Below are 22,443 nucleotides of genomic sequence, written 5' to 3' on the forward strand. Positions count from 1 at the left end.
AAAAAGTTCGCCGATTTTGATACGTTGAAACTGAACTTTATACTTTCAAAACAAACAAACATACCTCCCACTGACTACCTCCACCACGCTGGCCGTGCAAGAACTCTTATATGAATGCGTAGTCTGTGGTTTTTCGAACCCGTAGGTGTGATACATATTATGGAAATTGATGGTGGAGGGAGGAGAAAGGGACTCATGCGGAAATAGCGGCGAGGAATGAAAATGTGTACCGGTCCGGGACTGGAACCCGGTACCTCCTGCTTAGTAGGCAGTTGCGATAGCCACCGCGCCACCCGGTCACTGTACTTCCTGCAAACGCGCGGGCTACGTCGGCACGCTCCACACGCCCACCCGCCGCCACCACTCCTCCCCAGCCCCCGTGCCAGTGCATGTCCCCCGTGCTCGCTAATTTTCCCCGCTGCAAGTCAAACGTAAACGTGCATCTGCACTGATGATTCGTAGTGCGACGAGGCGTATACATTACATGAATGCATGGTATTTGCTCTTTCGGACTTGCCCGCATTTGCTATTAACACTTTCTGGGTCACGCAATGGTTAAGGCAACTGCCTGGAAAGCAGGAAGTACCGGGTTCGAGTCCCGCTACGGCATACCTTTTACTCTGAGCCACTGATTCCACATGAAGTCCGATGCAGCTAGTATCATCAGTGCCTTCCCTTTCTTTTCCTCCCCCCCCCCCCCCCTCCACCTACAATTCACGTAACATGCAAGAACTCTGCCGGTGAAAGAGGCCGTGAGTGCCTAACAAGACGTCACTTGCATTTCGCCAGGAGCTCGTCGAACTTCCACCTGAAGCACGTTGACTGCGAAGAGGCTGCCGGTAGCCACAGCAGAGCCACAGTTAAGCTCTTACTTCACCGCTAACTGGCGCCATTGACGTATTCCTCGCCTCTCTCTGCTAGGAAGAGAGGGAGGCGTTTGCTGACAATCAGGATATGATCGGCGTCCGTAGGGTCGTCGACCCGTCCACCAGTCTCCCCCCCCCCCCCCACCTACTGCCACACAAGGGACAGGCGCGCTGACAGCCTCTCCCCCCTGTCGGACAAAACAGCGCCACACTTGGCCGACATCAGCCTACAGCCTCTCGAGCGACTGCGGTCCACCAGGCGACCCCACCCCTACCGTCTAGGGTGGATGCTGTCGCCAGTGGGCGTGGCCGAGTGACATAAACCAAAGCTCACCCGCCGGGCCGGAATGGGACAACGCATCATTACCGTTCGCGTGTGCTGCCGCTAGCCAGGGACAACCAAAATCGATACTTCTAAAACGATATACACTGATGTGCCTACAGTAATGGGATAGCGATATGCACATTGCAGGTGGTGGTACTATCGCGTACACAGCGTGTAAAAGGGGACTGCATTGGCGGCGCCGTCACTTTTACTCAGGTGACATCATATGAAAAGGTTTCCGACGTCACTGTGGCCACACGACGGGAATTAAAAGACGCTGAACGCAGAAGGGTAGTTGAAGCTAGAAGCATGGGACGTTCCATTTCGAACATTGTTAGGGAATTCAGTGTTCCGAGATCCTCAATGTCAACAGTGTGCCGAGAATACAATATTTCAGGCGTTACTTCTCACCACGGACAACGCAGTCGCCGACGGCCTTCACTTTAAACAGCGCTAACAGACATGCAACACTGCTTGAAATAACCGCAGAAATCAATAAGGGACGTACGACGAACGTATCTGTTAAGACACTGCGTCGCAATCTGACGCTAATGGGCTATGGGAACAGACGACCGACGCGAGTGGCTTCGCCAACAGCCCAACATCGCCTGCACCGCCTCTCCTGGGCACGTGACCGTATCGGTTGGACCCTAGACGACTGCAAAACCGTGGCGTAGTCAAAGGAGCCTCAATTTCAATTGGTACGAGCTGATGGCAGGGTTCGAGTGGGGCGCAGACACCACCAAGCCGTGGACCCAAGTTGCCAACGAGGCACTGCGCGAGCTGGTGGGGGCTTTGTAATGGTGCGCGTTGTCTTTACAAGGAATGGGCTGGGTCCTCTCGTCCGACTGAACTGATCACTGACTGGAAATGGTTATATTCGGCTAGTTGGGGACTATTTGCAGCAATTCATGGACTTCATGCTCCCAAGCAACAAGAGAATTTTTATGGGTTACAATGCGCCATGTCATTCGACCACAATTGTTCGCGATTGTTTTGGAAATAACAGTCTGGACAATTAGTGTGGATGATATGGCCACCCAGGTCGCCCGACAAGAATCCCGTCGAACATTTATGGGACATAATCATGTGGTCAGTTCGTGCACAAACTCCTGCACCGGCAACACGTTTGCAGTTATGGACGACTAGAGAGGCAGGCAGGATGGCTCGATATTTCTGCAGGGTCTTCCAACGATTTGTTGAGTCCATGCCGTAACAAGCTTCTGTGCTATGTTGGACAGGAGGAGGATCCCATGAGATTGTCTCCTCAGTGCACACAATATTAAGGTGTCCACAAATTTTTAGGGGCTCTCTGAACTGAATGCTTTACACGTGTGCAAATGCTTTACACGGACTCATACCTGGAATTCCCCAATTTGAAACCCGTGCAACACAAGTGTCAGATTACACTCGGGTCGAAATCACTGCGTGTCAGTCAGTGAGCGAGTCGTGTTGTTTTTCATCACGTATAAAGGCAACGTCACTGTGTTCGAAATGAATTTTTACACTGATCTTCACTGACAAGAATTCTCTTCGTGATCACGTAAATCAAGAGAGAGACGAGCCTCGTGATCATATGGTTCAAAGCAAAGAACCATGTCATTTGATGTCTGCAGCATACGAAAGAAAGTTCAATTTTCTAGGGATATGTCAAAACAGTTAATACTATCTTCGAGCAGGCTTTTTGTCCGTCTGTCTATCCTTCCGAATACTACTCAGTATTGGCATGTTTAACATATAGTGATTTCAATCACATGTTAAAAACACTGTTTCATACACTTTCTAAATATAGGTACTAGAAACTAGAGGTGAAATAGTGGTATGGAGCAAAAATATGAAAATATCAAATAAATTTAATCACTTAAAAAATTGTAGGGAGGTTTCAGCGCTACATATGCAGGACATCGTGACACACGTCGATTTCTGCCTTATGTTATATTACGCTTGAAGCTGTAATTTTTTTAATCGAGGACCTTTTTTTAAGTTTTAAAACAAACATTTCATTGCACAATAAAAAATGCGAAGTTATTTTTGTGTTATGCTTTTAGAGTATTTCTTTTTGCTGTGAATTTCTTGAAATCAGTCTGATAATTAGCGAGTCGAGTTGGCACAAGTTTATCTGTATGTTCATCAGTGAATTCAAATCGACGTTCATATTTAAAGAACTTGGCTGTTCAGTGTATTGATCCTGGTATTACTAACAAGACTGGGAAAGCCAGTCGATAAACAGAGTAGAGTCGGGTAAGTCAGCGCGGTGGGTACGACTGCGCAACGCTTCTGTCTCAGTTTTAATGGTTCAAATGGCTCTGAGCACTATGGGACTTAACAGCTGAGGTCATTAGTCCCCTAGAACTTAGAACTACTTAAACCTAACTAACCTAAGGACACCACACCACACACATCCATGCCCGAGGCAGGATTCGAACCTGCGAACGTAGCGGTCTCGCGGTTCCAGACTGACGCGCCTAGAACCGCACGGCCACACCGGCCGGCTCTCAGTTTTAATAATGATAGCATTATGGAAAAGGTCTGATTGCTACTCATCACATAACGCAGATGCTGAGTCGCAGGACTCGAACCTCTGCCGGGATCAGCCACACAGTCCATCACTGCAACGCCTTAGACCGCGCCCAGGCCGAGACCTCAGCTACAGCAGCCAATATCACAGTGCTGCAGCAACGGATTTTTTAAGTTCCTCACCATCATGTACTTTAGTAAAAGCTGGACACTCTGCCTCGAGAGAACAGTTTGTTAATCTGTGAATCAAGCGATGTTTTCATGGTCAATGATGGTTGTAAATTATCAAGCAATCCCGTGGCAAAGAACTGTGTCAAAGTTAAGTAAATCTTTTATTCCTTAATGCAATAAAGTGAACTAATACACTGAACCGCCAAAGAAACTCGTAGAGACATGCCTTTTCAAACACAGATGTATGTAAACAAGCAGAATACCGCGCTGCGGTCCGCAACGCCTATGTAAGACAAGTGTCTGGCGCAGTTGTTAGACTGGTTACTGCTGCTACACTGGCAGGTTATCAAGATTTAAACAATCCCGAACGTGGTACTATAGTGGGCGCATGAGCGATGGGACACAGCATCTCCGAGGCAGCCGTACGACCATTTCACAGGTGTACCGTGAATATCACAAATCCGATAAAACATCAAATGTCCGACATCGCTGCGGCCGGAAAAAGATCCTGCAACAACGGGGCCAACGACGGCTTAAGAGACTCGTTCAACATGACACCAGTGCAACCCTTTTTCAAATTGCTGCACATTTCAACGCTGGAGGTTCAACGTCCGAAACATTCAACGAAACATCATCGGTATGGGGTTTCGGAGCCGAAGCCCACTCGTGTACCCTTGATGACTGCACGATACAAAGCTTTACGCCTCGCCTGGGCCCGTCAACACTGTTGATGACTGGAAACGCCGGCCGTTGTGGCCGTGCGGTTGTAGGCGCTACAGTCTGGAGCCGAGCGACCACTACGGTCGCAGGTTCGAATCCTGCCTCGGGCATGGATGTGTGTGATGTCCTTAGGTTAGTTAGGTTTAATTAGTTCTGAGTTCTAGGCGACTAATGACCTCAGAAGTTAAAGTCACATAGTGCTCAGAGCCATTTGACTGGAAACATGTTGCCTGGTCGGACGAGTATCGTTTCAAATTGTGTCGAACGGTTAGACGTGTAGCTGCACGGAGACAACTTCATGACTGAATGGAACCTGCATGTCCGCAGGGGTCTGTTCAGACTGGCAGAGCCTCTGTAATGGTGTGGAGCGTGTGCAGTTGGAATTGTATGGGACCCCTGATACGTCTAGATACGACGCTGACAGGTGACACGTACATAAGCATCCTGTCTGATCACCTGCATCCGTTCATGTCCATTGTGCATTCCGACGGGCTTGGGCAATTTCACAGGATAATGTGACACCTTACATAACCAAATTTGCTACAGATTGGTTCCAGGAACACTCTTCTGAGTTCAAACACTTCCGCTGGCCATCAAACTCCGCAGATACGAATACTATTGAGCATATCTGGGATGCCTTGCAACGTGCTGTTCAGAAGAGATCTCCACCTCCTCGTACTCCTACGGATTTATGGACAACCCTGCAGGATTCATGGTGTCAATTGCCTTCAGCAGTACTCGATTCCTTGCCACGTCGCGTTGCGACACTTCTGCATGCTCGATATCAGGCATGTGTGCCAGTTTCTTTGCCTCTTCAGTGTATTTCATGTGCTCTAATTTGATGAGCTTCTGCCCGAGCAATCAAAGAAACCACTGTTACGGCCGGACGAAAGTAGTTCCGTCTGGCCTCAACAAAGACTAATCATAAACACTAGAAAAAGCAAAGAAATCGACTGTTTTCACAAGAAAAGTCAGTTTGTCAGTCCGTGGGATGAGAGTTAGCACAAGTATCAATCACTAGCCGCATTTGAGCAGCACTCCAAGTGAGAAAAGAGACTTGAATAGACTGGCGACGGGCAACGCGGAGTTGGCGCCCCAAATATCTGACAAGAGGACTCTCCTGAATGCGAGGAATGGGAGTTTTTAGAGGGTGGCGGCGGCGCACGGTTCCTCCCCCTCTGCATGCGGGCCGCCAGCCCACCTCCCTGCCGCCTCTGGCCAGCCACGTCTCCACGTCCTTCCCTTTTTTCCCTTCTCTGTAGGCCGGGATGGTCCTGCGCTGTACACTAACAAACCTCACGTTTGGTAGCAACAGCAGAAGCTGAAAGCTAAACGTCAGCACCCTTCCGGATATGGCGAGCAACGACAGTGTTTTACGTCACTTTGCTCTTGCGAGCGGCTGTTCTACTAATTTCCTACAGTATCTCAATGTAACTCGTGTGTACCCGCTGACGTTGCTGTCCTCAGGAGCAAGGATCATGCATGCTGGCTGTGATAAGACGTGACTGTTTTGACCTCCGTCTACTGTGGCACCTTACAACAGCGTCTAGACGGTATGTGAGGCTACCAGTTAATTCTCTAAAATGAAACTTCTACCCTGTGTAGTTTGCGGTTCGCAGGCGTCTTTCGCAACTGTTGACGTGTCAGCTAAAGGCTACCGGCTGTATTCCTACAACCTCAAGAGTAACAACGCACCAGTGAATACATCGTTAACGTATACAGTAAACAGCGCTTTCTAGTGGCACTTATGGAGCTTGTTACCAGCATAAGGTGAATTCGAAAACACAATATGTAAAATGAACAGTCCAGCCCTTCTCAGCATCTTCTTCCTCGGACCCCTGCAATTCCGCTTCCTCAACGCAAAATCAGCACCTAAGGACTGGAAAGTTTCACAGGAAACAGAAGTAATTTACTGAATCATAGACCTATTTCACTCAAACCAAAAATGCGGAAAAATTTTGGAACGTATACCGTGTTCGAACAATATGAAACAACTCGAAGGAAACTGTTTACAGACACACAGAAAATATTGTTCTTGCGACACACACACAGGCTCTTTATCCATACTAATGAATTAGATCGACAGGGGGTCTCAAGCTGATTCCATGTTTGTAGATCTCCCAAAGGCTTTTGACACCGTTCACCACAAGTGCCTTTAAAATCAAATTGCGTGTCTGTGGAGTATTGTTTCAGGTTCGTCATTTATTGCCAGAAAGGAGACAGTTCGTAATAATTAACGGGAAGTCATCGAGTGAAACAGAAGTGATATTATCTGCCGTTTCCCAGGGAAGCTTTACAGACAATCTGAACACCACTCATCGATTGCTTGCAGCACATTCTGTCGCTTACTGTCTACTAAAGCCATCGGAAGATCATTTAGACAGGATATCTGTATGAAAATTCCTGGCAGATTAAAACCGTGTGCCGGACCGAGACTCGAACTTGGGACCTTTGCCTTTCGCGGGCAAGTGCTCTACCATCTGAGCCACCCAAGCACGACTCATGTCCCGTCCTCACAGCTTTACTTCCACCAGTACCTCTTCTCCTACTTTCCAAACTTTACAGAAGCTCTCCTGTGAACCTTTCTTTCAAGAGTGCTAGTCCTGCAAGATTCGCAGGAGAGCTTCCGTAAAGTTTGGAAAGTAGGAGACGAGGTACTGGCAGGAGTAAAGCTGTGAGGACGGGGCGTGAGTCGTGCTTGGGTGGCTCAGTTGGTAGAGCACTTGCCCGCGAAAGGCAAAGGTGCCGAATTCGAGTCTCGGTCCGACACACAGTTTTAATCTGCCAGAAAGTTTCATATCCGTGCACACTCCGCTGCAGAGCGAAAATCTCATTCAGGATATCTTTATGTCGCGAAAAGCGACAGACGATCCTGAAGAATAAAAAGCGTGACGTCCTCGATAGGAGTTTTTAAAAAGAATCCATTAAATTTCGATTGCGTCCTACATAATGCAAACTTAAAAACTGTCGATTCATTTCAGTACATAGGGATTACAATTACGAACAAATTTCATCGGAACCATTACATAGATATGGGGAAGGCGAAACAAGGACTGCGTTGCATTGGCAGCAGAACCCTTAGTAGATGCAACAAATCATTAAAGGGAGTGCGTACATAACGCTTGTCCGTCCTCTACTAGAGTACTGCTGCTCGATGTGGGACCCTTACCAGGTAGGACTGACAGAGAACATCGAAAAAGTCCCAAGGTGGGCAGCTCGTTCATAATTATCGCAAAATAGGAGAGAGAGTGTCAGGGATACGATAGGTGAGCCGTGGTGGTAATCATTACAACAAACGCGTTTCTCGTTTCGGCCAGATCTTTTCACCAAATTTCAATCATAGACTTTCTCCTCCGTATGCGAACATCTTTGGTTGACTTCCACCTACATGCTCAGAAATGGTATTCGTAATAAAATAGGAGATCTCAATTTAAAGACGTAGGTGTTCCATTTTTCCCACGCGCCATTCGAGAGTGGGATGGTCGGTAACTAGTCTGATAGTAAGTAGTTCTCTCAACCCTCTGCCAAGCACTTGGATGTGAATTGTGGAGTCGTGATGTAGGTGCAGATGTTTTCGTCCATTCACATACTACGAAAATTTATACATGGAATGGACAAAAATACGAAAACACTACAAACTCCTGACATTACCATGCCTAGTACGATGTAGGAAACCCGCTGGCGTTCAAAACAGTTTCCAGTCGTTTCGGAATGGAGAAATACTCCCTTTGTAGGGTTTTCAAGAGAATCTTGTATCATTCTTCCTACAAAGTAATGACAATTTCAGATAATGATGATGGAGGCGGATATCGATCAAGCACTCCTCTCTCCATAGCAGAAAGGCCCAATGACATTGAGATCTGGTGGCTACGGTGCCCAGGGAAGGAACGACACCACCCTCGTGCTCAAAAAACCAGTCCGGAACGATGCGAGCTGTGTGGACAGCGGCCCCGTCGTCTTGGAAGACATCACCACCACCGGGAAAGAAACAGTGCAGGAATCTGATCGGCCAAAATGGTAGCATAAGCTTTGGCAGTAATACGACCACGCAGAGTAACCGTGGCGCACGTGGAATACCACAATATCGCTTCCGCAATTCATTACCGAAGGACCGCCATGTTTCATTCTTGGTGCAAACTTCGCCAGAAGTTGGAAAGAATGTGAAACAAGACTAATTCGACCAAACTACTTTCTTCCGGTGGTCAGGTTTTTTATGGTTTCGGCACCACGTTTTCCTTTTACTGATGAGTGGCCTTGGGGTTCCAGCTCGCCCTGCGAGTCGCTGCCTACGGAGCTCCCTTCCAGTTGCTTTGCTGCTGACAGGGTTCTCGAGGGCGACACTCGCTTCTGCACTGACCTTTGCACCTACTGTCGTCCTACTTCTCGTCACAGTCCTCTTCAATGCCAGTCTGTCACGATTACTCAACACACGCTTCGTCTGCGTTGAGACTTGACTGATGATGATTATCCGCTTTTCTCCGATATTGTCCTCTAGAAACAGCAACCGCTGCGGCTACTCTGGTTACGGCCGCTCCCACCACAACACCACCAACTATTTGCGAATTCAGTCAGCCGCGACACAGTGCACAGAACGCGTTCTCACCACCACTGACGCTTGCAGTGTATTGAGGACTCTACACAGGGGCCGTTCCGTTCGTGGTCAAACGCAACAGCGCAACCTGCTGGTCTGGACAGCATCTGCATTTACGTTCAAGCATGCATTTCTCCCGGTGTTTCAATACTTTTATACAACCCCTGCAAGCTTCTTTATCCCTAGTAAAGCTGTAGGGTATTCCTAGATTTCTCACTGAATACCCCGGTTCTGGAAACTTTTAAGTACGCCTTCAACTACAGTTGGCCTTTACCTCCAAGCGCCTGTCAGTTCAGTTTTATTCAGCGCCTCCGTGACGTTCTCCCTCGAGTGAAACATACCAGTGTACACTGATGAGCCAAAGAAACTGGTACACCTGCCTAATATCGTCTAGGGAGGCCGCAAGCAAGCAGAAGCGTCGCAACACAACTTCGCATGGACTCCACTAATGTCTGAAGTAGTGCTGCAGGGCATTGACACCATGGAGCCTGCAGGGCTGTCCATAAATCCGTAAGAGTACAACGGGGTGGAGATCTCTTCTGAACAGCACGATGCAAGGCATCCCAGATATGCCCAATAATGTTCAAGTCTGGAGAGTTTCGTGGCTAGCGGAAGTGTCAAATCTCAGAATAGTGTTCCTGGAGCCACTCTGTAGCAATTCTGGGCGTGTAGAGTGTCGCATTGTCCTGCTGAAATTGCCCAAGTCCGTCCGAATGCACAATGGACATGAATGGATACTGGTGGTCAGACAGGGTGCTTACATATGTGTCACCTGTCAGAGTGGTATCTAGACTTATCAGGGATCCCATATCACTCCAACTGCACACGCCCCGCACCATTAGAGAGCCTCCACCAGCTTCAACAGCCCCCTACTGACATGCAGGGTCCATGGACTCATGAGGTTATCTCCATACCCGTACACGTCTATCCGCCAGATACAATTTCACACGAGATCCTTCCGACCTGCCAACGTGCTTCCAAGTCATCAACAGTCCAACGTAGGTGTTGGCGGCCCAGGAGAGACGTAAAGCTCTGTGTTGTGCAGTCATAAAGGTACACAAGTGGCCCTTCGCCTCCGAAAAGCCCTATCGATGATGTTTCGTTGAATGGCTCGCACGCTGACACTTGTTGATGGCACAGCATTGAATTCTGCAGCAACTGGCGGAGGGGTTGCACTTCTGTCACGTTGAACGATTCTCTTCACTAGTCGTTGGTGCCGTTCTTGCAGGATCTTTTTCCGAACGCAGCGATGTCGGCGATTCGATGTTTTACCCGATTCCTGATATTCGCGGTACACTCGTGAAATGGTCGTACGGGATAATCCGGTCTTCATCGCTACCTCGGAGATGCTGTGTCCCATCGGTCGTGCGCCGACTATTAACACGACGTTCAAAATCACTTATATCTTGATAACCTGCCATTGTAGGTGGAGTAACAACTGCGCCAGACACTTGATGGCTTATATAAGCGTTGCCGACCGCACTGTCGTATTATGCCTGTTCGTACTTAAATAAGCATGCCTAAATCAGTTTCTTTGGCTTTTCAGCGTGTGCAATCATCGGTGCTACCGGTCGTTGTTAATGTTTAATATCCCCTACTACTTCAATGTGGTACGGGTTCCACACACTTGGAACAGTATTCTACACTGAATCGCACAAGTGTTTGGAAGCAATCTCCTTTGTAAATTAATTGTATTTCCCAGTATCCTAGTTTGCCTTTCAATCGCTTTATTTACGATTGATCCTACATGAATAAGTAATTGCCCAAGAAAAAATAATCGAAACATCTTTTTTCGTTGATCTCTGTTACTCATTTTTAAGACGCTTGGCAAAAAGTTTCGCTACCTCTGTTCGTAGTTACTTGCTGGAAGAAAATAACTGAAGTAACTAAATTGGGTGAGGAATGAACAACAATAAAGGCTGAAATACCGCACTTGGAACAATCTAAATCACACGTACACTGACTGGGTACACTAACTATTGTTGTTTACCACAATGGTTCCTTCCCCCCAGGACCAAACCTACGGAATGCCGAGAATGGCCCCTGTCAAGCGGGCAGATACACCAGGGGGCGAAAAACTGACCGGAAAAAAGGTTCACGATTTCTTTTCCCGCAACGAAAAATTCACCTACAGCACGTTAGTTGTAACGATTGCCTTGAGAAGACGTCACCCTGATGGTTCATTGTGGCACTGCCATCTGTCGGAGTTGTTATAATCGCATACGTGCAGAAGAAACATCAAACCTGAAGCACACTAAAGGAAGTTTACATATGTATCCGCTATCAAGTCTGGTTAATGTGAGCACGTGTCAAAATCATGAGGAACCACCTTGTGCAGCGCGGCCCACTCTGAGACACGGGGTTCTGAAAGGTACCGAGAGGGCTGCACATGGAGCTACGGCGACTAGTGCCGTGGCAAGCTGCGCGAGGTTTCTCGGTGGTGGTGGTGGTTAGCGTTTAACGTCCCGTCGACAACGAGGTCATTAGAGACGGAGCGCAAGCTCGGGTTAGGGAAGGATTTGGAAGGAAATCGGCCGTGCCCGTTCAAAGGAACCATCCCGGCATTTGCCTGAAACGATTTAGGGAAATCACGGAAAACCTAAATCAGGATGGCCGGAGACGGGATTGAACCGTCGTCCTCCCGAATGCGAGAGGTTTCTCGGTTCAGGGTTCACAACGCGAACAGCCCGGTGCAGGTCGTCCCACATATTCTCGACTAAGTTTTAATCCTGGGAGTTTGGTGGGCATCCCGGTGCTCTTCGAACCACGCACATACACTGCGACACGTTGCCCTGTTCTGGTGGTAGATGCCATCGTGCCGAGGAAAAACCAACCGCATGTAGGGGTGGACATGGTCTCCAAGAATAGATGCATGTTGTGATGACCCAGCATGCCTTCCAGAACGACGAGGTCACGCTGGGGATGCCACGAAAACATCCCCCAGACCATAAAGTCCCCTCCTTCGGACTGTACCCTTCCAGCGATCTGTCGGCTACCTGTCCGATGGAGCATACAATGTGATTCATCTGAATAGGGCCACCTGTCGCCAATCAGTGGACTTGTGGCGTGCAGCCTTCGTCGCCGACGAACAGCAGTGAGCATGGGTGCACAAACCAGGCGCCCGCCGAGGAGGCCAATAAGCAATAACGTTCGCTAAACGGTCGTTGAGGAGACACTGTGTGTTTGTACACCCGTTGTTCATATGGGCGGTCAGTTGCGCAAAGGTTGCATGTGTATTCCCCCGTGCACATCTTCTGAGCCGTCGATCACCCCAGTCACTTATGGCCCGTGGTGCGCCACAGTTTCCTCGGCATCAGTATTGGATAGCCCCATACTGCCACGCACGGTATACTTTAATCACGGTGGCACGTGAACAGTTGACAAATTTAACCGTTTCCAACATACTTCCCCGAGCGGTTCTAGACGCTTCAGTCCGGAACCGCGAGACCGCTACGCTCGCAGGTTCGAATCCTGCCTCGGGCATGGATGTGTGTGATGTCCTTAGTTAGGTTTGAGTAGGTCTAAGTTCTAGAGGACTGATGACATTAGTGCTCAGAGCCATTTGAACCATTTTCAACCGACATACTTCCATCCTTGGTCAGAAACCCAATGATCATGCACTTCTGGACGTCAAATAAATCGATGCGTTTCCGCATTATGACAACGACTGCACTGTTTGCGCCACCCCCCCACCCCCCGCCATCTCCCGACATGATCCATACACCCTTCACTGTCAGTACCGACACATGCCGTTCCGTGAGTGGTTAAAAAGGAGGGGCATTATTTACTGTCCGATCCCCGTACTTCTGTTTTTCCCAAGTTTCGGTTGTTATGATATGCTGTGCAAAAAAAAAAAATTCAAGAATAAACCTTCTGATTAATAACATTATGGAAGTTATTAGGAATTGTGCCTACAGAAAGATATACCGTCTAAATAAACGTATAAACAGATGCTCTACCAATGGTCATCGGATGCACTGCTCCGTAATGTGGAATCTTTTTATGGTGGGAGGGGTGCCCAATTTTCGCAGAACTCCAGTGGCACGGGATCACATCTCCATGATCCTCCCTTCCTCTCTCTTTTCCGGACCCGCAATCTAGGAATTAGTATCTACAGAATGTAGTCGTGGTAGCCCCGTTTATCGTGATAAGCGCTCGTATCAGCAGGAGAAAAAAACCACTGACAGGCAGTGACCTCAACTGCACCCATTTCATATTGCGTCAGTACAATTCCACACGGCTACAAGACACGGTCGCTAATTTTCGCAGTGACTGCAACGAGCTTTTGATCGACAATCCAATCCTTGGAGTTCTGGAGTACTTCTGCTCCGTTTCACTCCACTGCCACGTTTCCGCCTATATTCATTGCTCCTGCGGTTTAGCAAATTATTCAATTACTATCCTGCTTCAACGAAGCAGCCAGAGATGTGTACAGTTTTTAAATCAAGTTTGGATGCACACTCTGTAGGGAAGCGAACATGGACTTATTTTTAAGGGCGGATTTTCATTTTAGGCCAGTGGAGTTTCTAATCGCCCATAAAAAGAACAACAAAGGGCATTATACGGCATTAAGAAAGGATCTCAAACGAGGGGTCTACATCCGCATACATTTTATGCTAAGTGGTACGATGTTGTATTTCTCGCTTAGAAAGATGTTGCTACAATACGCCACTGCTCTTAGTTTGATAGGGGTTAAGATTTTAAGGACTTCGTCAGAAAAGGGTGAAGCAGCTTGTCACTGGGTATGTGTACCAACCACGGGACTCTGTACACTCAGCAACACGTCCACATCTCAAACTCCTTCATTCTCTTCATAGAGGAGCACTTGAGCATTCAGGTTTCGATAACAGTACAGACGACACTTGGCACCTCACGATTGAACGTAAAGATCGCGACTTCAGGAATCACCGATGAACTCTTCTCGGGATAGCGGCCGAGTCGTATGGCAGTGTTGCCGCAACGTTTCGATAAGACTCCTGGGTTTCCAGCTCGTCGTACTCGAATGAAGATGACGCATAGGAAACTCGTCGAAACGTTGTGACAACACGACGCTAAGACTCGGCTGATATCCCGAGAAGATTCCATCAATGAAAATCGCCGAGCAAGCCTGCATTCTCTTCACGAATCCTGTCCGAACTTTTAAAGGATCAGTGCGGTAGTAAATACACAATATAAGAAGAATGGGTAGGTTTGAGAGATGAAATTGTGAAGGCAGCAGAGGATCAAGTAGCTAAAAAGACGACAGCTAGTAGAAATCCTTTGGTAACAAGATATATTGAATTTAACCAACGAAAGGAGAAAATACAAAAATGCAGTAAACGAAGCAGGCGAAAATGAATACAAGCATCTCGAAAATGAGATCGACAGGAAGTGCAAAGTGGCTAAGCAGGGATGGCTAGAGGACAAATGTAAGGATGTAGCGGCTTATTTCACTAGGGGTAAGGTAGATACTACCTACAGGAAAATTAAAGAGACCTTTGGAGAAAAGAGAACGACCTGTATGAATACTAAGAGCTCAGATGGAAAACCAGTTCTAAGCAAAGAAGGGAAAGCAGAAAGTTGGAAGGAATAAACAAATGTTCAAATGTGTGTGAAATCTTATGGGACTTATTTGCTAAGGTCATCAGTCCCTAAGCTTACACACTACTTAACCTAAATTATCCTAAGGACAAACACACACACCGATGCCCGAGGGAGGACTCGAACGTCCGCCGGGAATTCCATGACTGAGGCGCCTTAGACCGCTCGGCTAATCCCGCGCGGCTGGAAGGAATATATAGAGGGTCTATACAAGGGACATGTACTTACGGGAAATATTATGGAAACGGAAGAGGACGTAGAGGAAGATGAGAAGCGACGAATTTGACACCGCACTGAAAGACGTTAATACGAAACAAGGCGCCGGAGTAGACAACATTCCGTTAGACTCATCTCCCGCAGTACGACGCGCCACCGACCCTAGCAGCTTCGGCTTCACACGTTTGCATCATACTGAGTTTTACGCAACTACGCTACGACATTGAAACCATTATCAGTACATCTACTAAACACCCCCCCCCCCCCCCCCCTGTGGCATATTCCGTCATCGGATGAAAATCGACGTCATTTTCCAGGTGAACTAATTTATTTCCGGCAGTAACGTGATACAGCTGCAATCGTCAGGCCAGTACCTGTTTCCCTGAGGCACGGATGCATGTCTGAAGGTCACTGTAAAGTGTAGGTAGAGGTACTGTACAATCACAGACACTTTAACCATCAATGATGTATTAAAATATGTCTCAAATCTGTAAAGAAATTAGCGAACGAACTACAATCGGCGGAAAGCATCAGAAAGTGCTTGGCCAGACGCGGATACACTCATAACCAGCTCCCTTTGAACGTTCAAGAGCAGACCACGACGTTGGTATCGGGGATTTACTTCAAACTTTGTACGCCCTTAGTAGGTCATTGAAACAACACGATGCGCAAGTTGTAACGTGGACTACTGTGGCAATTCCGAGAAAATCGCAAAAGAAGTTTTCCGCGTCTGTTATGTAACTGACGTCTCCGTGCGCAGGTGCTGGACGTTAGAGTTCTTGAAACTTCCTGGCAGATTAAAACTGTGTGCCCGACCGAGACTCGAACTCGGGACCTTTGCCTTTCGCGGGCAAGTGCTCTACCATTTGAGCTACCGAAGCACGACTCACGCCCGGTACTCACAGCCTTACCTTCTGCCAGTACCTCGTCTCCTATCTTCCAAACTTTACAGAAGCTCTCCTGCGAACCTTGCACAACTAGCACTCCTGAAAGAAAGGATATAGCGGAGACATGGCTTAGCCACAGCCTGGGGGATGTTTCCAGAATGAGATTTTCACTCTGCAGCGGAGTGTGCGCTGATATGAAACTTCCTGGCAGATTAAAACTGTGTGCTCGACCGAGACTCGAACTCGGCACCTTTGCCTTTCGCGTGCAAGTGCTCTACCAACCGAGCTACCGAAGCACAACTCACGCCCCGTCCTCACAGCTTTACTTCTGCCAGTACCTCGTCTCCTACCTTCCAGACTGTTGCGAACCTTGCAGAACTGGCAGAAGTAAAGCTGTGAGTACCGTCCGTGAGTCGTGCTTCGGTAGCTGAGTTGGTACAGCACTTGCCCGCGAAAGGCAAAGGTGCCGAGTTCGAGTCTCGGTCGGGCACACAGTTTTAATCTGCCAGGAAGTTTCATATCAGCGCACACTCCGCTGCAGAGTGAAAATCTCATTCTGGTTAGAGTTCTTGGTGGTCAAGTGGTTTGCGTTCGAACTTCGTAAGACGAACGTGTATGAGGCGACGGTCGACTCCCCCTCAAACCTTCATTTCTGTAGCACAAGTGTAAATTCTGCGATATTCAAAAAATTTGCACCTACACTATTCGTTCTTGCTGCAGAAGCAACGTCTTACACTACGCAGCGTTTGGTTGCGGGTACGTTAGCAGATTGCATGTACAAGGGACTTCGCAAATGGTGACAGGTACACATTTTCCGGAAAAGTGTATGCGTTTCTTCATTTACTTGTCGTTAATTATATATATGTTTGTTCTAGTAATTAAATTTAATTGAAAGTGGTAAGCACTCAACATGAAATACGTATAACTTCATGCAAGTATACGGGTTCTTTTAATTATACTCCCTCTCAAATGTCTTATAAATTAAATAACACGACCAGTGATGAAAAAACTGTATATTAAACATTAGGTGTGAGCGGGAGTGGAACCGTCGTTGCATACATGCACATCTTACGAAGCTCGAACGCCAACCACTTGACCGCCATCAACTCCAACGTGCAAGCAGTTACGTTGCGTTAACAGACGCGTAAAACTTCTCTTTCAATTTTCTCGGAATTGCCAGAGTAGTGCACCTTGCCAATTGCACATTATGCTGTTTTCATGGCCTACTAAAGGCGTGCAAAGTTTGAAGTAAATCCGTGGTCCCAACGTCGTCGCCTCCCCTTGTTACATATTTCAGGTCACAATTCATCCCTCGTGTTTACGGATTTTCGACGATACGGAAACGACCCGGCTACTGTGAACTCTGTACATTAGTCAGATTTTATTGTTGTGCTTTATATTAAGTGGAGGAGAGATATTGGTTTAATTATATTTCGTATTCGTCTTGGAAAAATCACTCCCCCCGTTTAGCGGCAGCAACTACGAAACGAAGTGTATTAAAAACAGCAGTTTCTCATGTGATACGTATCAAGCCGTTGCTCTGTCACTACATGCCAGCAATTCTGAAGGAATTATGAGACAATATCTGATGACAATGAAATACCCCTGTCTGCGCCACGTACGGTCTTTGTCAAAGCAAGGGGGTTGGGGGGGGGGGGGGGGGCGCATTTTACCGAGCATCCTCGACCAATCCACCACCCAAGAAACGTTGCAGTCAGATCAGGTCGTTAAGATCCGTAGAAAATGTCTGGTGCCCTCGTGCACAAGCCACGGGCGTTGCTTTCCTGCAAAGCTAACTGCGTTGGTAATTCATCTCGCAGAAATCGATGATACACAGTAGCTGTTAATCTGTTTGGTGGCGTGTATGGCCCCCTGAGTCTGTCACCGACAAGTCCCGCCCCTACGCTGATAATGAAGGAACCTGAGGCCTCACTTCCATGGCTGCTCGACCATTTGTATCTTCCCACAGGTGCGCACTGTGGTACATTCACTATGCCATCTCCTTTCGATCTTGCCCCATCTGTAAATAACATATTGACTCTGAACTGTGGATCTCTAACGGTCAATATCACAATGGGTATTGGTTTCCGGTCACACCGTTGTGGGAACCTTCCTTTTGGTTCTCACAAAGACTACCTCCTATAGGAATATGTGAGACTTCTTTTTCAAACACCCTGTACATACACTGAAGAGCCAAAGAAACTGGTCCAGCTGCTTAATACCGTGTAGGGCCCCCGCAAGCACGCGTAAGTGCCGCAGCACGACGTGGCATGGACTCGACTAATCTCTGAAGTAGTACTGGAGGCAATTGACACCATGAATCCTGCAAGGCTGTCCATAAATGCGTAAAGGTATGAGGAACTGGAGATCTCCTGTGGACAGCACGTTGCAAGGGATTCCAGATGCGCTCATTAATGTTCACCTTTGGAGAGTTCCGTGGGCAGCTGAAATGATTAAACGCAGAAGAATGTTCCTGGAGTCACTATGTGGCAATTGTCGACTTATGGGGTGTCGCATTGTCCTGCTGGAATTGCCCAACTACTTCGGAATGCGCAATGGACATGGATGAATGCGTCTGATCACATAGGATGCTTACATACGTGTCACTTGTGAGAGTCGTATCTAGACGTATCAGGAGTCATACCACTCCAATTCTACACGCACCACACCGTTACAGAGCCTCTAACAGTCCCCTGCTGACATGCAGGGTCCATGGATTGGTTCAAATGGCTCTGAGCACTATGGGACTTAACATCGGAGGTCATCAGTCCCCTAGAACTTAGAACTACTTAAACCTAACTAACCTAAGGACATCACACACATCCATGCCCGAGGCAGAATTCGAACCTGCGACCGTAGCAGCAGCCCGGTTCCGGACTGAAGCACCTAGAACCACACCGCCACAACAGCAGGCTCCATGGATTCGTGAGATTGTCTCCATACCCGTAAACATCCATCTGCTAGATACCATTTGAAACGAGACTCTTCCGACCAGGCAACATGTTTGTAATCAACAGTCCAATGTCGGTGTTGACGGGCCCAGGCGAGGCGTAAAGCTCTGTGTCGTGCAGCCACGAATTGGACTTCGGCTCCAAAAGCTCATGTCGATGACGTTTCGTTGAATGGCCCAGTACTGAAATCTGCAGCAATTTGCGGAAGTGCTGCACTTCTGTCACGTTGAAAGATACTCTTCAGTCGTCGTTGGTCCCCTTCTTGCAGAATCTTTCTCCGGTGGTAGCGATGTCGGAGATTTGATGTTTTACCGGATTCCTGATATTCACGGTACATACGTGAAATGGTCGTACGGGAAAATTCGCACTTCATTGCCTACTCGGAGAGGCTGTGTCCAATCGCTCGTGCGCCGACTATAACACCACGTTCAAACTCATTTAAATCTTGATAACCTGCCATTGTAGCAGTAGTAAACGATGTAACAACTGCCCGCCGGCCGGTGTGGCAGTGCTGTTCTAGGAGCTTCAGTCTGGAAAAGCGTGACCGCTACGGTCGCAGGTTCGAATCTTGCCTCGGGCATGGATGTGTGTGATGTCCTTAGGTTAGTTAGGTTTAAGTAGTTCTGAGTTCTAGGGGACTGATGACCACAGATGTTAAGTCCCATAGTGCTCAGAGTCATTTGAACCATTTGAACAACTGCGACAGAAACTTGTCTTATACAGGCGTTGCCGACCGCAGCGCTGTATTCTGCCTGTATTTGAAGACGCACGCCTATACCAGTTTCTCTGGCGCTTCAGTGTATATCGTTGGCGGCAGGGCCCTGGCACACAGCCCTGGGAGACCAAAATACGATATTTGCTTCTGACGACGGCTCCCCAGTAAAGAATACGAATATTCCTTACTACGAAGTGTTGAGCCTATCGGATCTATTCAGATACTGGTTATTCAATTTCAAGCTCAATGTAAGATATCTCTAGAGTATTTTCTTTATTCGATAAACCGGACTGCATGTTCCCGAATGATCGTCATGGCTTCCATAGGTCGCCTGACGAGGAACTTCATACAGCATATGTCGGATTCTGGAGAAAACTAGAGAAGATACGTCCAGCCAGAAGTTGCGACGGAGGAAAAGAACGCGCTGTCTTCCACTTGGTGAGTTGTGCAGCGGCGCGCCCCGCGACCATCTCGCTTGCATGTCTCGCGTGTCCCCAGGGGTCAATACTGGTGGCCGCCGCCATATATTCTTAACGAGGCGCAGATGCCTCCACTGTCTTCGTTAAACGAGCCGCCTACAATTTCATCGATGCGGCCGGCCGGCGCATTGTACATTCACTTACTCTTTAATACCCTGTAACCCAATTTCAGGTCTGTTTCCAAACGCAGTATTCCCAGCCGGCGGTACGCTGGAGGGTGTCTCCGTTTTTCCGCACGTGTCACAGAATCAGATAATGTGTGTTCCAATCTGTCGCTCCACAAGCCACAGTATGCTGTGTACCATTGTCATTCTCGCACGCCCCATTATCTACATCTGCGTCTATATTCTGCAAGCCACATGACGGTGTATGGCGGAGAGTGTTTACGGTACCGGTACCGCTTCCTCCCTTTTCTGTTCCACTGGCGAACGGTGCGTGGGAACAACAACCAGGACTACTAGGACTAGTTCGAGAACATTTTCCACACGAGCGCTCCCTGCCCCCCTTCCCTCTCACTACCGTCAGACATTAGTTGCCTTTCCTAGAGCTCTTGCCGGCCAGGGTGACCGGGCGGTTCTAGGCGCTACAGTCTGGAACCGCATGACCGCTACGGTCGCAGGTTCGAATCCTGCCTCGGGCATGGCTGTGTGTGATGTCCTTAGGTTAGTAAGGTTTAAGTAGTTCTAAGTTCTAGGGGACTGATGACCTCAGAAGGTAAGTCCCATAGTGCTGAGAGCCATTTGAACCTAGAGCTCTTCGTACTACCTTTAACAGTGAATCCTAGTCTACTGATCGTGAAAATGGCTTACTCCCTTTTTAAAAATAACTTATACACAGACATGCCTCTGAAATGGAAATATATTTCTGAATCTTTTTCCAGTGTTAAATAATAAAAGGAGAAACATTTCATTTTCACTTGAGGTATATCTAGTATCTGTTATCGATTTAGTGATAGTGTAATGTTTTAGCTTCAACAAAAATGTGCTATCAACTGAGTACAAAGAATGAAAATATAAAATTCCTGCTGTTTTTTAAATTCAATAATAGAACTTTTCAGTTCTGTAAATCACAAGTTATTAATTATGTGACCTTCCAAGGGAAAAAAATTGCCCTTAATTATGTAAACAGAGAGGTCATCCGTTCCGGGAATTGAAAATATCGACAATTTCTCCCTGTTATTGACGTTAATACTGGCAAGATACCAGGCCCAAGGAGTGCAAGATTTTCGAGAATGTTTAAATTTCAGGAACATAAATGTGACATAAAATCATGCACGAGTCAGCCAATTATTCTAATAATCAGTTCTGCATTCAGGCTGAGTGGGTCGTACTGGTAAAAGTCAAACATCCGGGAAGGAATTACTTTAGTGCTCACATGATGCGTTTCGGATTTTTATCTACCATCAGATATCCAGGAGGTATTGCTGCACGAGGATACAGCGTTTCAAATTGTGTGTGAAATAACAGCCTGGTTTGCGAATGTTTGTTTCATATACAAACTGTAATGCCATGTGTACGTGCAACAATCGCTTATGCATATCTGATGATGGATAAATTCCGAAACGCCTAGTATGAGCAATAAAGTCATTCCTTGCCTGATGTTTGACTTTCACTATCGCGACCCAGTCAGCCTAAAAGTAGAAATACCGATTGTTTTAATTTTGACTTTGACGTCGGATAAGAAATGAAAAAAGGAGTATTTTTTGGTTTGATATAACTACAAATTGACAATTTTCGCATTTTTTGCGTTACTTGTATTGTGAAACCTTGCTTCTTGCCAAATTTCATGATTCTACGTCAGTGGAAAGCATCCTACAGGTTTCTAGGAGTAAGTTTTCTAGTATCAAAATATGTCACGTATGTGGTATTACACCATCAAATTTCTTTGCCAAAGATCTTGGACAAAGAAATTTGATAGTGTAATACCGGCCTTAAACGAGGAGCAGACCAACCTCAGCCTCATGCGCTGACTGATAGGAATCGTCCAGCATAGCTGTGCGTGGCTGCAAGAAGCCTCACGAAAAGAGCGTAAGAAAGCACTCGTGGGTCCCGGAGTGCTGCCAGCAGTTCAGTCAGCACGGTAACTGTGCGTAGCGAATCGAAAACAATGCGCAACAATGGTTGAGGGACTCCTCACAAGCAACACGCTTCTGTTGTCCGTGGCGAGCGTCGCTTGTGGCGTTCTGACGAGCGGCAGCACAGGTTGGTTGGTTGGTTGGTTTGAGGATTAAAGGGACCAAACTGCAGAGGTCATCGGTCCCTTGTTTCATAAACACACAGAGCACAGGGAAACCATCCATTAGTCATTCGAAGCACAAGATAAAAATTCCAGGGGAAGAAAATCCCCAAGGTCAATAATAAAGAAACATGGAAAACGGAGCACAGCAACAAAAACAACACAGAGAAGAAAGGCAGAAGGAATTAAA

At 47.4% G+C, this 22,443-nt stretch overlaps 1 protein-coding gene across 2 annotated transcripts in view; it reads right to left on the reverse strand.

Moving 5' to 3' along the window:
- Positions 1-22,443, reverse strand: part of LOC124716903 (putative mediator of RNA polymerase II transcription subunit 12) — a 435,024-nt gene that overhangs the window by 102,497 nt on the left and 310,084 nt on the right. The gene's annotated exons all lie outside the window — the stretch shown is intronic.

This window comes from Schistocerca piceifrons, chromosome 9, assembly GCF_021461385.2.
Source record: "Schistocerca piceifrons isolate TAMUIC-IGC-003096 chromosome 9, iqSchPice1.1, whole genome shotgun sequence".
NCBI lineage: Eukaryota > Metazoa > Arthropoda > Insecta > Orthoptera > Acrididae > Schistocerca > Schistocerca piceifrons.